The following is a 13,212-nucleotide window of genomic DNA, read 5'->3' as shown; positions in this document are numbered from 1 at the left end:
CAGGGTAGGTGATTCATCATTGTTGTCTTTATCTTTAATTATTTATAGGCATGTGTTGAAATAAATAAATTCAAACATGATTTTTGTATGGCATTCTTTTATTAACTGTGCAAGCACGTTTATTTGAATATGTTAGTGAATGTTGATTAGACAGATTTTGAAATAGGTTTCTTTGAGCATCAGAAAACTAAATTCAATTTTCTTTAGTGAAATCCTCTGCCAATATTTTTTTTCCCCTCCACATATTTCAATTTTTGTTGTTTTTAAAAGGGTTGAGGAACAAGGGTGGTAGAAAAGACTAAAGCTTTTGTTTATGTTTGTTGTAACTAAAAAAAAACCAATCTGTTTACATAGCAATGAAATGCAGACTGTCTGGAATAACATTGGATATAATTCCAGGTGTTATGATTTGATGTCCATCACTGTCAGCTGTTTAATGTTAGTCAATAATGGTACCCCATCTTCTTTATTTTAGAACTGGAAGAGGCCTTGGGAATCCTATAATTCAAAGACCACATTGTAAAGTTGAGACCCAGAGGTAGTAAACGATTTGCTGACTGTTCCATACTTAGTTATGGGGTAGGCTAGGATTCAAAGCCAGGTTCTTTCCTTCCCAGTTTAGTGGCTGTTTTCATCAAATCATGCTGCTTTTCACTGGTTGCTCTTAGTCTGTCAAATTGACTCTGGCGGAAATCAGAATATACGTATATGTATTTTGTATGCTGATTGAAGTTGTTAATAGATTTGTTTTTGTTCCTAGTGAAAATTGGAAATGGTCTTTATGAAAGGTAGCACTTAAATTGAAGCCACATTTTCTCTGTGTCTGAATTGTATTCCATTTATAAAGGACTCCACTAATAGGAATAAGTCCTGTACTGACTGGGTTGGGCCCTATTTTATCTGAAGTAACCTCACCAATACTTCCTACTTAAATGGATTCACACCCGCAGGAATGGATTAAGTTTAAGAAAATGTTTTTCTAGGGGTATGTATAGCTAGCTCTAAAGCACCACAGGGGGTATTCCTTAAAGGACTACTGGATACTGATGAATTCGACATGATAGGACATTGCCACTGATTTCTCCTAATAATATTGTGAAATTCATAGTACAGTAAATCGGTTATTTTTAAATATGAGTTAGTTTGTACCCTGCTTTTTAATGTAGTGTAACCCTATTCTGTCAAAAATATGTGAGAAATGTTTGTAAATTTTGCTCAGTTTTTTCTGGTATTCATGATTGTAATACTTAACCTGGAGCATTGCAGTTATGAAAGCAAGCAATAAAGCCTGTGATTCTGTATTTCCTCTGCAATTTCATCATGTACACATTCAGTGTTCATTTGAGCCTGCGGATAAAATTTTTGTCATGTCTTCCCACCCACCCCCAAAGAAAAAAATTGAAGCCACAACTCTGTTCATCATTTTTCTCTTTTTCATTTGAGTGCCACAATTGTTTTTTTTTTGGTCATACTAAACACTGAAATGTTGCCAATGTTTTACTATAAACTAATAATCAGTAAGCCCTTGAATGTATATTCTGACTAGCATTGTATTGTGGGAAATGCATTTATGCATTAAGATATAAATCAGTGGCATGGTTGTAATTGTCCTGCCTAAATTGCTTTTAAAATTAAGAACTCCACTTGGAGTATTATGGCATTATTAAAAATTACATTTTTAAAAGTCTGTAATTACAAGGAAAGTACTTTTGGGGGGAAAACTAATTGGAAAGGGCTCGTTACAACTTTATACAACTAAGTAAAAAAAATATATATGTGTTTTTGTCAAAGAAATCCTGGAAGCAAATACATCGCAATGTTAAGTAGCATCTTCAAACAGTGGAAATATAGGAATTTCCCCTTTACTTTTTCCTGTTTTCAACATTTTTTTCTGGTGAACATTTTTTTTTCCACACAGAAATTACGAACTCGAGGGAAAACTATGTATAAATATTCAACCTTAGAGACAGGCAATTTTTTATTCCTGCTTATTCCTTTAGTAGTTGGTGTTACTTCCTTTTAAAAGTACAGAATTTGTCCAGAATTCACGTCAGACCTCACTTGTGCTAATTCATTTAATACTCCTAACGACTGTCTGAAGGTAGTGGTTGTTGCCATTTCATAGAAGATGAACCTGAGGCAAGGAGAGGTTAAATAGTTATTCTAAGGTAATACAGCTAGTAAGTGATGCTATTAGGATTTGAGCTAAGCTGGCACCAGAGCCCATATTTTTAAGCATTATATGCTTCGTTACCTAGATTTTGCATTTAGGTATAGAAAAGGTGATATAGGAGGAAAACATGCAAGGCAAATGTAAGATTTTACCTACAAAAATCTTAATGTTTGTTAAATGTCAAAGTTTCTGTTTATTGTCAGATTGATTATCATTAAATTTAGAGGGCATAAAACAGGATAGATGGCCTACTGGAAATTGACTTTGCAGGTGACTCAAGATAGGCATAGTAGCTGAAACTTAAGAGACAATGAGAGATTCCTGGCACTGCTGATCAGGAGAGACAGGCCTTCTATATTAAGATAATGAGATCAAAGAGCAAATAGTGGTTTGAAACTAGCTTCAAATGAAGGTCACTAGGGTACACTCCAATTGTAGAAACTGATTTCAAAAATAGCTGCTTCTTGTATGGGCAGCTCTACCTAGCAGGAGTAGCAAGGATTTATTTATGGAGATAGGTATTAATAATTCTTCTGAAAAACTTAAGTAGGCCACCTGGTCAATCACTGATGATTTCCAATGCATCCTAATTAAAACAGGAAATCATTCAAATAAGAGAATGGTTTTTTTTTAAAGGAAGTAAAAATTTTAGTATTTTAACTAATTTTGCTGATTCTTTTTTTTTTACAAAATTGTCCTTTAGCAGAACTATAAATGCCTACAGTTTATACTTTATGTGATAAATAGGATAATTAATACATTTTAAAAATATAGTCATTTTATGACCTTAGAGATTATTATTTAGATATTTTATTTAAATACTTTTTTGAATATTTCTTTGGGCCCCTTTCTTACATACATTAGTCAAAGACATCATTGCTCACACCTAACAGAAAGGAAACAGATCTTTATAAACTCTCCTTTTAGGAAATGAGAATATCATTTTGTTGAAATTAGCCTAGCACATCTGTGTTGGACTAATGAATAGTGCTAGACACTCTGTTTGCAGAATAATATAGGTCTCTTCCTAATTTACCTGTTCCTCGTAACAATCTTAAAAGTCTTCTGAGATACTGTAAAATATTCACATTTTATGTGGAGATTAATGTATAGAGAGAAGAAAGTAATATGGCTAGAAGTAGTGAGAAGTGGAGCCCAGGTTCAAATACAGACCTTCTGACTCCAAGTCCATTGCTTTTGTTGCATAAATATATACATCACAAGAAAATGTTGGTATCATTCAAAGCTCCAAGAATTCTTTGGGGTTAAAAAATTATACCATATCACAGTATTATTTTAAAGTTGATTTAACCTGGCAATACTTGTTGAACCCTGACCACTTACAAAGTACTGTTTTAATTGCTTTATGGAATAAGATGAATCCCTTAAGAAGCTTACACTGTACTAAGGTTAACATGCACATTAATAAAAAGACCGAATATGCAACTATGTGATGATATTAAGAATTACTGATTGTATATGTAGAATGGAATGATATCTTAATGTTTTGTTTGTTAATTTTTTTTAATTAATAAAAAAAGTTAAAAAAAAAAAGAAATCCATTCCATTTACAATAGCATCAAAAAGAATAAAAGACTTCAGGATAAATTTAACAAAACAAGTATAAAATGCATATTCTGAAAACAAAACATTGTTGGAAGAAATCAAAGACCTAAATGAATGGAAAGATGTCCCATATTCTTTTGGGCTAATAAGAGTGTGGTAGTTAGATTCAGTTGTCAACTTGGCCAGGTGAAGGTACCTAGATCTATTGTTGTGGATATGAGCCAATGGCATGTGAACCTCATCTGTTCCTGATTACATCTGCAGTCCGCTAAGAGGTGTGGCTGCTGCAATGAATGATGTTTGATTTAATTGGCTGGTGCTTAAATGAGAGAGCTCAACGTAGCACAGCCCAAGCAGCTCAGCATACCTCATCTCAGCACTCGCAGCTCAACCCAGGCCTTTGGAGATGCAGAAAGGAATCGCCCTGGGAAAAGTTGTTGGAACCCAGAAGCCTGGAGAGAAGAGTGAACTCTGGGGTTATTTCCATTTAGAAAAATGGCCTTCCCTCAAATTCCCTGCTACAAATTCTGAGCAGGTAACACTCTTTGATCCCATGTCCCACTATTCCCTGTCAAGACCTCTGGGATCCAAAGTTCTTGACCTCCACCCTACCTCCACCTCACACACTCAAACACTCTTGTGTTTTCTAATTTTTATTGTGGCAACATATATACAACACAATTTCCCATTTTAATTACCTTCAAGTATGCAGTTCAGTGATACTAATTACATTCGCAGTGTTGTGCTACCATCACCATCATTGCATACCAAATTTTTTTTATCACCCCGAACAAAAACTCTGTACCTATTAAGCAAAAACTTTCCATTCCACCACCCCCCACCCCTGGTAACCTGTAACCTACTTTGTGTCTCTATGAAATTGCATATTCTAATTATTTCATATAAATGAAACCATATAAAGTGTGCCCTTTATGTTTGGCTTATTTTGCTCAACCTGCTGTCTTTAAAGCTCATCCATGTTGTAGCATGTATCAGAGCTTCATTTCTTTCTACAGCTAAATAAATACTCCATTGTATGTATAAAAAAATAAAAAATAAAAAGACCGAAGCAGGGTTTAATTCATATGTGGCATAGATAGGCATTTCTGAGTGCCCAGAGCATGGTCTCCCTATGTGGTAGGTGTCCAGTAAGTACTCATTGGATGAGTGAATAAATAAGTCCAAATTAAGATAAATTGGTTAGGGAGAGCTTTATAGAGGAGGTAGGACTGTGGCAAGGTTTAGAGGACAACAAAGCTTTGGATACCTGGAGAGAAGAGTTGGTGAAGAGGGTGGCATTCTTGGCAAAGACACAATATTATTAAAGAGGAAGAGATGGAGTTGAGCAAGGCTTTGAATGGAGCAGCTTGCCAGAGGGAGCCATTTGTATAGAGAAGCAAAAGGCACAGTTAGGAGTATCAACTTTGAGCCAGGCTGCAAGGCTCAGTGCTAGGTTAAGAAGTTTTTATTTTATTCTGTAGGCTATGTCTGCCATTAAAGATTTTAATTCCAAGCACTGAGGAGTCTAATTTTATGTAGACTAATTTGCTCTTGGTACAAAGGATGAATTTGAGGTGAGATGGAGAAGGGAGACAAGAGGCAAGGAGGAAAGTGAGACTATGTGTTGTTTTAGAACCATGGGGTAGGTTCCAGGTAGACTGAATGTCTCTGACATGAAGAAGGTGGCTTGTCAGAATCTAGCTACTGATTGTTTTGGAGAAGGAAAAAACAAACAAAAAAAGATTTTAAATAGAATAATAATCTTAAAGTTATCTGAGAACCAGTATGTTGTAGTGTGTTCTAGTTGAGAACTGCAATGCATGTCCTTTTCTTAATCTGGGTTTTAGCTCTTTGTTCTTTACCGATTAAAAAAATTCAAAACTGGTAAAATTAAAGTAAAAGGTAAAAATATATTACTCATTAAAAAGGATCAAATTAAATTTTAAAACCTCTCTCTCTCTCTCTCTCTCTCTATATATATATATTTATATATATAAAACACTTACTTTTGGGATCCCCTCATTTGTGCCATTCTCTTCTTTTCGCAGTGGTAACCATTATCCAGAATTTGTTATTTATTGTACCCCATGTTTATTTGTTTTTTAAATCTTTTCTTTTATTTGTATTTAATTGTTAGTAATTTTTCATGTTATTTTTCTATGTTTTAAAGCTTAATTAAATAGTATACTATCCATATTGTTCTACAGTGTTCCTTTTTCATATAACATGCTTTTTGAGATAATATCCATTTAGTTTCAAGTCAATCAAATTTTGTGCAATATTCTATTATATGAACATATCACAAAATGTCCATTTTCCTCCTGATGGACATTTAGATTGTTTCTAATTTTTGTGATTACATATATTCCAGCAGTGATTTTTTTTTCTTATTGAGTTTTATTTTTTAAATTATTGTTATTATTAGGCCTAAGAGTCACCCCCCCAAGAGAACATCTTCCGTTGCTTAGATGTGGCCTCCCTCTCTCAGCTGACACAGCAGGCAAACTCACTGCCCTCCCCCTCTCTACATGGGACACGACTCCCAGGGATGTGGGCCTTCCTGGCAACATGGGACAGAAATCCTAGAATGAGCTGGAACTTGGCATCGAGGGATTGAGAAAATCTTCTTGACCAAAAGGGGGAAGAGCAAAATGAGACAAAATAAAGTGTCAGTGGCTGAGAGATTCCAAACAGAGTCGAGAGGTTATCCTGGAGGTTATTCTCACGCATTAAATAGATATCACCTTGTTATCCAAGATGCAATGGAGTGGCTGGAGGGAACTGCCTGAAAATGTGGAGTTGTGCTCCAGTGGCCATGTTTCTTGAAGATAATTGTATGATGACATGGCTGTAGCTGTCGCATTGTAACTGTGTGGTTGTGAGAGCCTTGTGTCTGATGTTCCTTTTGTCTACCTTATTGATTGACAAGTAAAACATGGATTAAAAATAAATAAATAATAGGGGGAACAAATGTTAAAATAAACTTTGTAGATTGAAATGCTGGTGATCGGTGAAGGGGATGGGTAAGGGGTATGGTATGTATGAATTTTTTTCTGTTTTCTTTTTATTGCTTTTTCTGAATCGATGCTGATGTTCCAAGAAATGATCATGATGAATATACAACTATGTGATGATAGTGTGGGTTATTGCTTATATAACAAGAACAGAATGATCATATGATAAGAATGTGTTTGTATGCGGTTTATATATCATAAATAAAAAATAAATTAATTAAAAATAAAATACAAAAAATCGTTTTATTGACAAATCTTTACATACACACAGTCCATACATGGTGTAAAATCAGTGGCTTACAATATCATCATGTAGTTGTATATTCATCACCATAATCATTTTAGAACATTTGCATCACTCCAGAAAAAGAAATAAAAAAAAAAACTCTCATACATCTCCTATCCCTTACCCATCCTTCTCATTGATCACTAATATTTCAATTTACCTAATTTATTTTACCCCTTATAACCTCTATTATTTATTTACTTTTTATCCATATTTTTTACTCATCTGTCCATACCCTAGATAAAAGGAGCATCAGACAGGAGGTTTTCATAATCGCATAGTCACACTGTACAAGCTATATTGTTATATAACCTATATAACCGCCTTCGAGAATCAAGGCTACTGGAACACAGCTCAGCAGTTTCAGAACTTCCTCTAACCACTCCAATACACCATAAACTAAAAAGGGATATCTATATAATGCATAAGAATGACCTCTTGACTCTGAGATCTCTCAGCCACTGAAACTTTATTTTGTCTCATTTCTCTCTTCCCCATTGTGCTGGTCTGAAAGGATATATGTACCCTAGAAAAGTAATGTTTTAATCAAAATCCCATTTCATAAAGGTAGAATAATCCCTATTCAATACTGCATGTTTGAAACTGTTATCAGATCATCTTCCTGGAGATGTGATTTAATCAAGAGTGGTGATAAGGTAGATTAGGTGACAACATGTTTCCACCCGTTTGGGTGGGTCTTGATAAGTGTCTGGAGTCCTATAAAAGAGGAAACATTTTGGAGAATGAAAGAGATTCAGAGAGCAGAGCAGAATGACATAGCCACGAGAAGCAGAGTCCACCAGCCAGTGACCTTTGGAGATGAAGAAGGAAAATGCCTCCTGGGGAGCTTCATGAGACAGGAAGCCAGGAGAAGAAGCTAGCAGATGATGCCATGTTCACCATGTGCCTTTCCAGATGAGAGAGTAATTCTATGTTCACCATGTGCCTTTTCACTTGAGAGGGAAACCCCAAACTTTATTGACCTTCTTGAACCAAGGTATCTTTCCCTGGATGCCTTAGATTGGACATTTCTGTAAACTTGTTTTAATTGAGACATTATCTTGGCCTTGGAACTGTAAACTAGCATCTGATTAAATTCCCCTTTTTAAAAGCAATTCTGTTTCGGGTATATTGCATTGTGGCAGCTAGCAAGCTAGAACACCCGTTTTGGTCAAGGCGTTCGCAATTCCACGATGCCAGATCCTGGCTCATCCTGTGAGTTCTGTTCCATGTTGCCAGGGAGATTTATACCCCTGGAAGTCATGTCCCACATAGTGGGGAGGGCAGTGAGTGAGTTACCTGCTGAATTGGCTTAGAGAGAGAGACGCCACATCTGAGCAACAAAAGTAGTTCTCTGTGGGTGTCCAGCAGTGATGTTTTTTGTGCTTGTCACTTTGTGTACATAGGAAAATTTCCCCAGGGTATTACCTAGAAGGGTAATTATGGGTTGTAGGATATGTGGTTTTTAGCTTTACTAAGTTTTGTCAATTTATTGTACAATTTCCATTGCAACCTGCAGTATAGGTTGACATTGGTATTACAAGAATTTTTTTTTTTTGAGATTTAACTTTTGAAATGTAACGGGTGTAAAATAGTGTTTTGCTATAGTTTTATTATGCATTTCCCAATTACTAGTGAGATTACACATTGGTCATTGGTCATTCTGTTTTTTCTTCTAAATTGCATGTTAATATCTTTTGCCCATTTTTGTATTAGTTTATATTTTTCATATTGATTTATAGTTTATTTTCTTTTTGAGCTAAATAGCTCTTGTTCCCGTCTCCCTCTCCAAACTTGTATAAAGCTATTTAAAATTTGCAATTTCAACATATTAAAAGGCCTCTAGTTGTCTCTATGGGTGACTGTGTCTCCCTAACCCACCCACAGCAATCACAGCCTCTCCTCTCTGGGCTAACATTCAAGGGGTTTCAGTAAAATTAATCCTGCTTTCCTTTTTGCATATAAGGAGGCAATGATCACTTATTTGCCTCCCCCCACTCTTCCATGTAAATGTACTTCAATGTATACAAATTTGATAATAAAAATGATCATTCCCTTATGGACAAATGATTGGGCATGATAATTGCCCTGTGAATGCGCTTGATTGCTGGAGTTACATGACAGTTAATTACAGTATATACTGTGTAAGTTAAAGAACCAAATCTCATACTCTTGACTTTGAATCCAAGCTCTGTAAAGTGGGAATAATATAAATATTCACCTCATGGGGTAGTCGTGATGATTAAATGAAATGATAGTGTGTGTAACGTGCTTTTAACTGTAGGGTTAGCAAATACTAAACACTCAGTAAATATCAGCTGTTCTTAAACTTTAATTTGAATCCTTGATGTTTAAGAGGTGTTAAAGTGTGAGGTGTTTGCTAATTTTTTATTAAAATTATTGTAATATAAAATATAATGTTCAATATCAATTAAAGCTTTTCCTATTTATTACCATCAGATTCACTATTTGTCAAATGTAACACCCTTCCTCTGAGCTAGAATATGTGCATGATTTTGTCATTTCTTTTTTTTGTAAAAGCATACTATCATATATAGCTTTAAAGAGTCACCTTTTATGTAATATGCTATTTTAACTTTATCGTCACCTATCATGGAGACCCAGATAGTGTCGCATTTTCCAGTTAAATGTCTGCTTTGTTTAGTCACCAGTTCATGTTTTAAAAACTACTGTGATTTCTTTTTCTCTGTCTCTTTTTGTAAGCTCTTTGTAAATATTTTTAGTTATTAATCATTATTTAGAAAGACAAAAACTTAATTAGGAGGTCTTTTTTAAGGAATAAGTGATATTAATTATGCTTTAAAGGAAAAGCAGGTTGATGACCTTTAATATCTTAAAAGTGGGAGATGGGTGTTAATGTACTACTCAGTAATTTTTTTTTAGTTGATTATATAATTGTGTTTATGCTACTTACACTAGCAGTTGACTAGTTAAATTAATGATTTATTCCTCATTATTCCACTTAAAGCAAATAATTAGGTGTGGCACCTAGTACAACACTAAGCACAGGCAGTCCTTACTCCTTAGTAACCTCTACCTTGTTCATTTAGAATCAAAACTCAGGGTGCACTAGTTGCTCAGTGGTAGAATTCTCATCACCATACGGGAGTCCCAGATTTGATTCCTGGCCCATGTGCTATGCCTCTACCTCCCACCTCCCAAAAAATGTTGTGAAAAGAATTCTCATTGATATATGTATCTGCCTCTGTGTGTATATGTGTATGTATTGATATATGTAGGGAGACACATAAAATTCCATCCCCCGTCCCATATTATCGACAGCCCCTTCCAACATGGAAAAATAGAATGGGCATAGCCCAAATACCCCTGAAGAGTGGAAGAAAGATCAGAGGAGATGGTGGAGTTTTATACAGAAAAGGTCGGGCTTAACAAATGAATATGAGTGCTTTATCAATATACTGATACTTCTTTTAGCCTCCAGTTCCTTTTCAGCAGCTAGCAATAAAACCTAAACTTGTAGAATTGTAACCCATTCCAAACTCTGAAATCTGTTCTACAACCAATTGTTGCAATGTATTTTGAAATTTATTACTTTTGTGTATTTATGTTATTTAAAGAGAAGGAGGAGTATAACAGAGAACATAGGATTTAACAAATGAGTATGACTGCTGAATCGTTATATTGATATTTTTGTTGGTCTCCAGTGTCCTGGAGCAGCTAGAAGAAAAAAAACAAAAAATCGTGGAACTGTCACCTATACCAAACTTTAAAATCTGTTCTATAACTGCTTGTTAAAATGTACTTGGTAGAAAAACAACAAACAAAAAGTGTACTTGGAAATGTATTGCTATATATATGTGTGTGTGTGTGTGTGTGTGTGTGTGTGTTTCATTTCACATTAAAAAATTTAAAATAAAGGAATTAGAATAAAAATTCAATTTTTTTGTTTTAGGGTAGGGTGCTTGGGTGGTTCATTGGTAGAATGCTGGCCTGCCACCCCCCCCCCCAAACAAACAAACAAAGGAACTTAATTGGAAGTAACAGGGCAAAGAAATAATATTTTTGAAATGTTAAGACTTATTTCCACTCTGTGAGCATATATTCATGTTTTGTCATTATCTAAGCAACTAGCTAATTGACCTTTACTTGATTTTGTTTTGGAAAGTTTTAATAAGGAGTAAGTATTGAGATTCTAACTTTATTTTCCAGTAGAGGTGTTGAAATAGAGTATTTGTCTTCTGTCAGAGTTTCTTCTCACTTTATATTTGATTTATCTCTCTGACTAATAAGCCTTATGTTTAACACTCAAGTCAGGAACCTGGCGCAGTGAATTTGTTCTTTTTTCACTCATTTTAGTTCCTTATTTACACAGAGCATGGAGAAATATTCACAAGAGGTTAGAAGTTGGGCATGAAGCTAAGGTGATATCTTGAGGCTAGAAGTGTAAATTGAGATTCATTTTTATAGATACAATATTTGAAACTGCATATCAGCAGGTATGATTTGCAAGCAGTGACAGTGAGAAGAAGGCAAGGGTGCCATTCAGGAAATCCCCATATTTTGAGATTGGTGGCATGGAAAAGTGGAGCAAACACAGGAAAAATAGTTCAGGAATATAAGAAAGGAAGGATGACAAAACAGTGTTACGGAAACCAAGTAACAGAATTATTTCAGAAGGGAAGTGATGGGTCACATAGTCAATGTTGAAAAAAACGAAAGTAAGTAGAATGAAAATGAGATCTGAGAAAAGGGTGACCGGATTTCAGTGTTCTGATAGAGGCCAAATTATACAAGGCTTAAGGGAATGGTGAGAAAAATATGATATATCTATGGTTCTCAAGAGGCCCAGTGACCCTATGGCATATTTGGAAAAGTGAAAGGTAGTTTTGGCTGTCGCAGTGATTGGAGCCGTGCTGCTTGGCTGAAGTCCAACAAAGAAGGGGGGTCTCTGTTTTCCCTAACAGAAATTTCAACAACCTGCTCTTTTTTCTTCTTAGCAGTTTTCACTGTCTTATACACTATATCTTTTCTTCATTTATCTTGTTATTGTCCTCTAGGTTGTCAGGCCAGGAAAGAAAAGTTTTTATCTGTTTGATTCACTAGTAGATCCACATGGCCTAGAACAATGCCTGACACATAGTAAGTACCTCAATGAATATTTTTTGAATGAAGGTATGGAAATTATAAGGGTTTGCATAGCTGTCATTTCTCCCACATTATATTATAAACCTCTTGAATAAAGCAAAACTATTTTTGTAACCATAATAATGTCCTACATATCGTAGATGTTATGTAAATTTTTATTTAGAGCATCAAGGATTTGGGAACCAACTAATCTGAGTTTAAATTTCTGTTCTTAATAATTTGGCCTAATTAAGCTGCCAAACCTCTGTTTGCCTTGCTTCCCCTTCACTTGAAAATGGGGATAAGCTGGTTCTTATAGCCATAGGGCTATGGAGAGTACAAAAGGAATAACACATGTCAGTGGCTGGTATAGTAGCATGAATCTGAAAAGTAACTGGTGTTTTGCTATCTTTCTGTTATGTAACCTTGAGGAAGTTACTTAACCTCACTGAAACTGTTTTCTCTTTTCTAAAAGGGGGGAAGATTAAGCCAAACTTATATGGTATTTTTGAGGGACCAGTGAGATGGCATCTGCAAATGGACCTAGTAACATAAGTGCTTGCGTACTTGTGTTCAATAAACACGAGTACCCTCTTACTCTTTTTGTGTAGTGGTTAAGACACAAACTCTGGAACTTGACCACATGAATTCAAATTCTGACCCTCTTACTTAATAGCTTTACTTGGCCTCTCTGTGCCTTGGTTTCTTCATCTGTGATTTGGAAAAAATAACAATACCAGCCCTATAGGGCTATTGTGAGGAAAATAGATGTTAGTATCAGTTAAAAGCTTACATAAGTATGTGGTACATGGTAAGCACTAAATGTGTTTGCTTAAAAAAATTAAAAGCATCTTTATTGCTTTTTAAAAGCTCAATTTAGTCTGCTTAATGGTTTTAACCTGTTATAATCTGATCAGGATGCCTTATTTATAAAGAGTAGGGTGTCTTTATAATGAAGTTTCCCATGTTTAAAAGGAAAAAAATTTAAAAATTACTCCTTTATGGTTTGATTTGACTGAGTAAAGTAGCTGTGGTTGTGAATCTTCCGTGTACAGTAATGAAAAAGC

At 35.0% G+C, this 13,212-nt stretch overlaps 1 protein-coding gene across 4 annotated transcripts in view; it reads left to right on the top strand.

Annotated features, from left to right (window-relative positions):
• Nucleotides 1-13,212, top strand: part of NCOA2 (nuclear receptor coactivator 2) — a 331,589-nt gene that overhangs the window by 145,433 nt on the left and 172,944 nt on the right. The window contains exon 1 of one of the 4 annotated variants that reach the window (XM_077166968.1): nucleotides 7,300-12,160. The exons of the other annotated variants lie outside the window; for them this stretch is intronic. The gene's annotated coding sequence lies outside the window, so the exon portion shown is untranslated. Of the gene's footprint in view, nucleotides 1-7,299; nucleotides 12,161-13,212 lie in introns of those variants that run through there. 4 annotated transcript variants of the gene reach the window in all.

This window comes from Tamandua tetradactyla, chromosome 6 (genome assembly GCF_023851605.1).
Source record: "Tamandua tetradactyla isolate mTamTet1 chromosome 6, mTamTet1.pri, whole genome shotgun sequence".
Lineage (NCBI taxonomy): Eukaryota > Metazoa > Chordata > Mammalia > Pilosa > Myrmecophagidae > Tamandua > Tamandua tetradactyla.
Note: the sequence above shows the minus strand (reverse complement) of the source record. Positions and strands in the feature narration are given on the sequence as shown.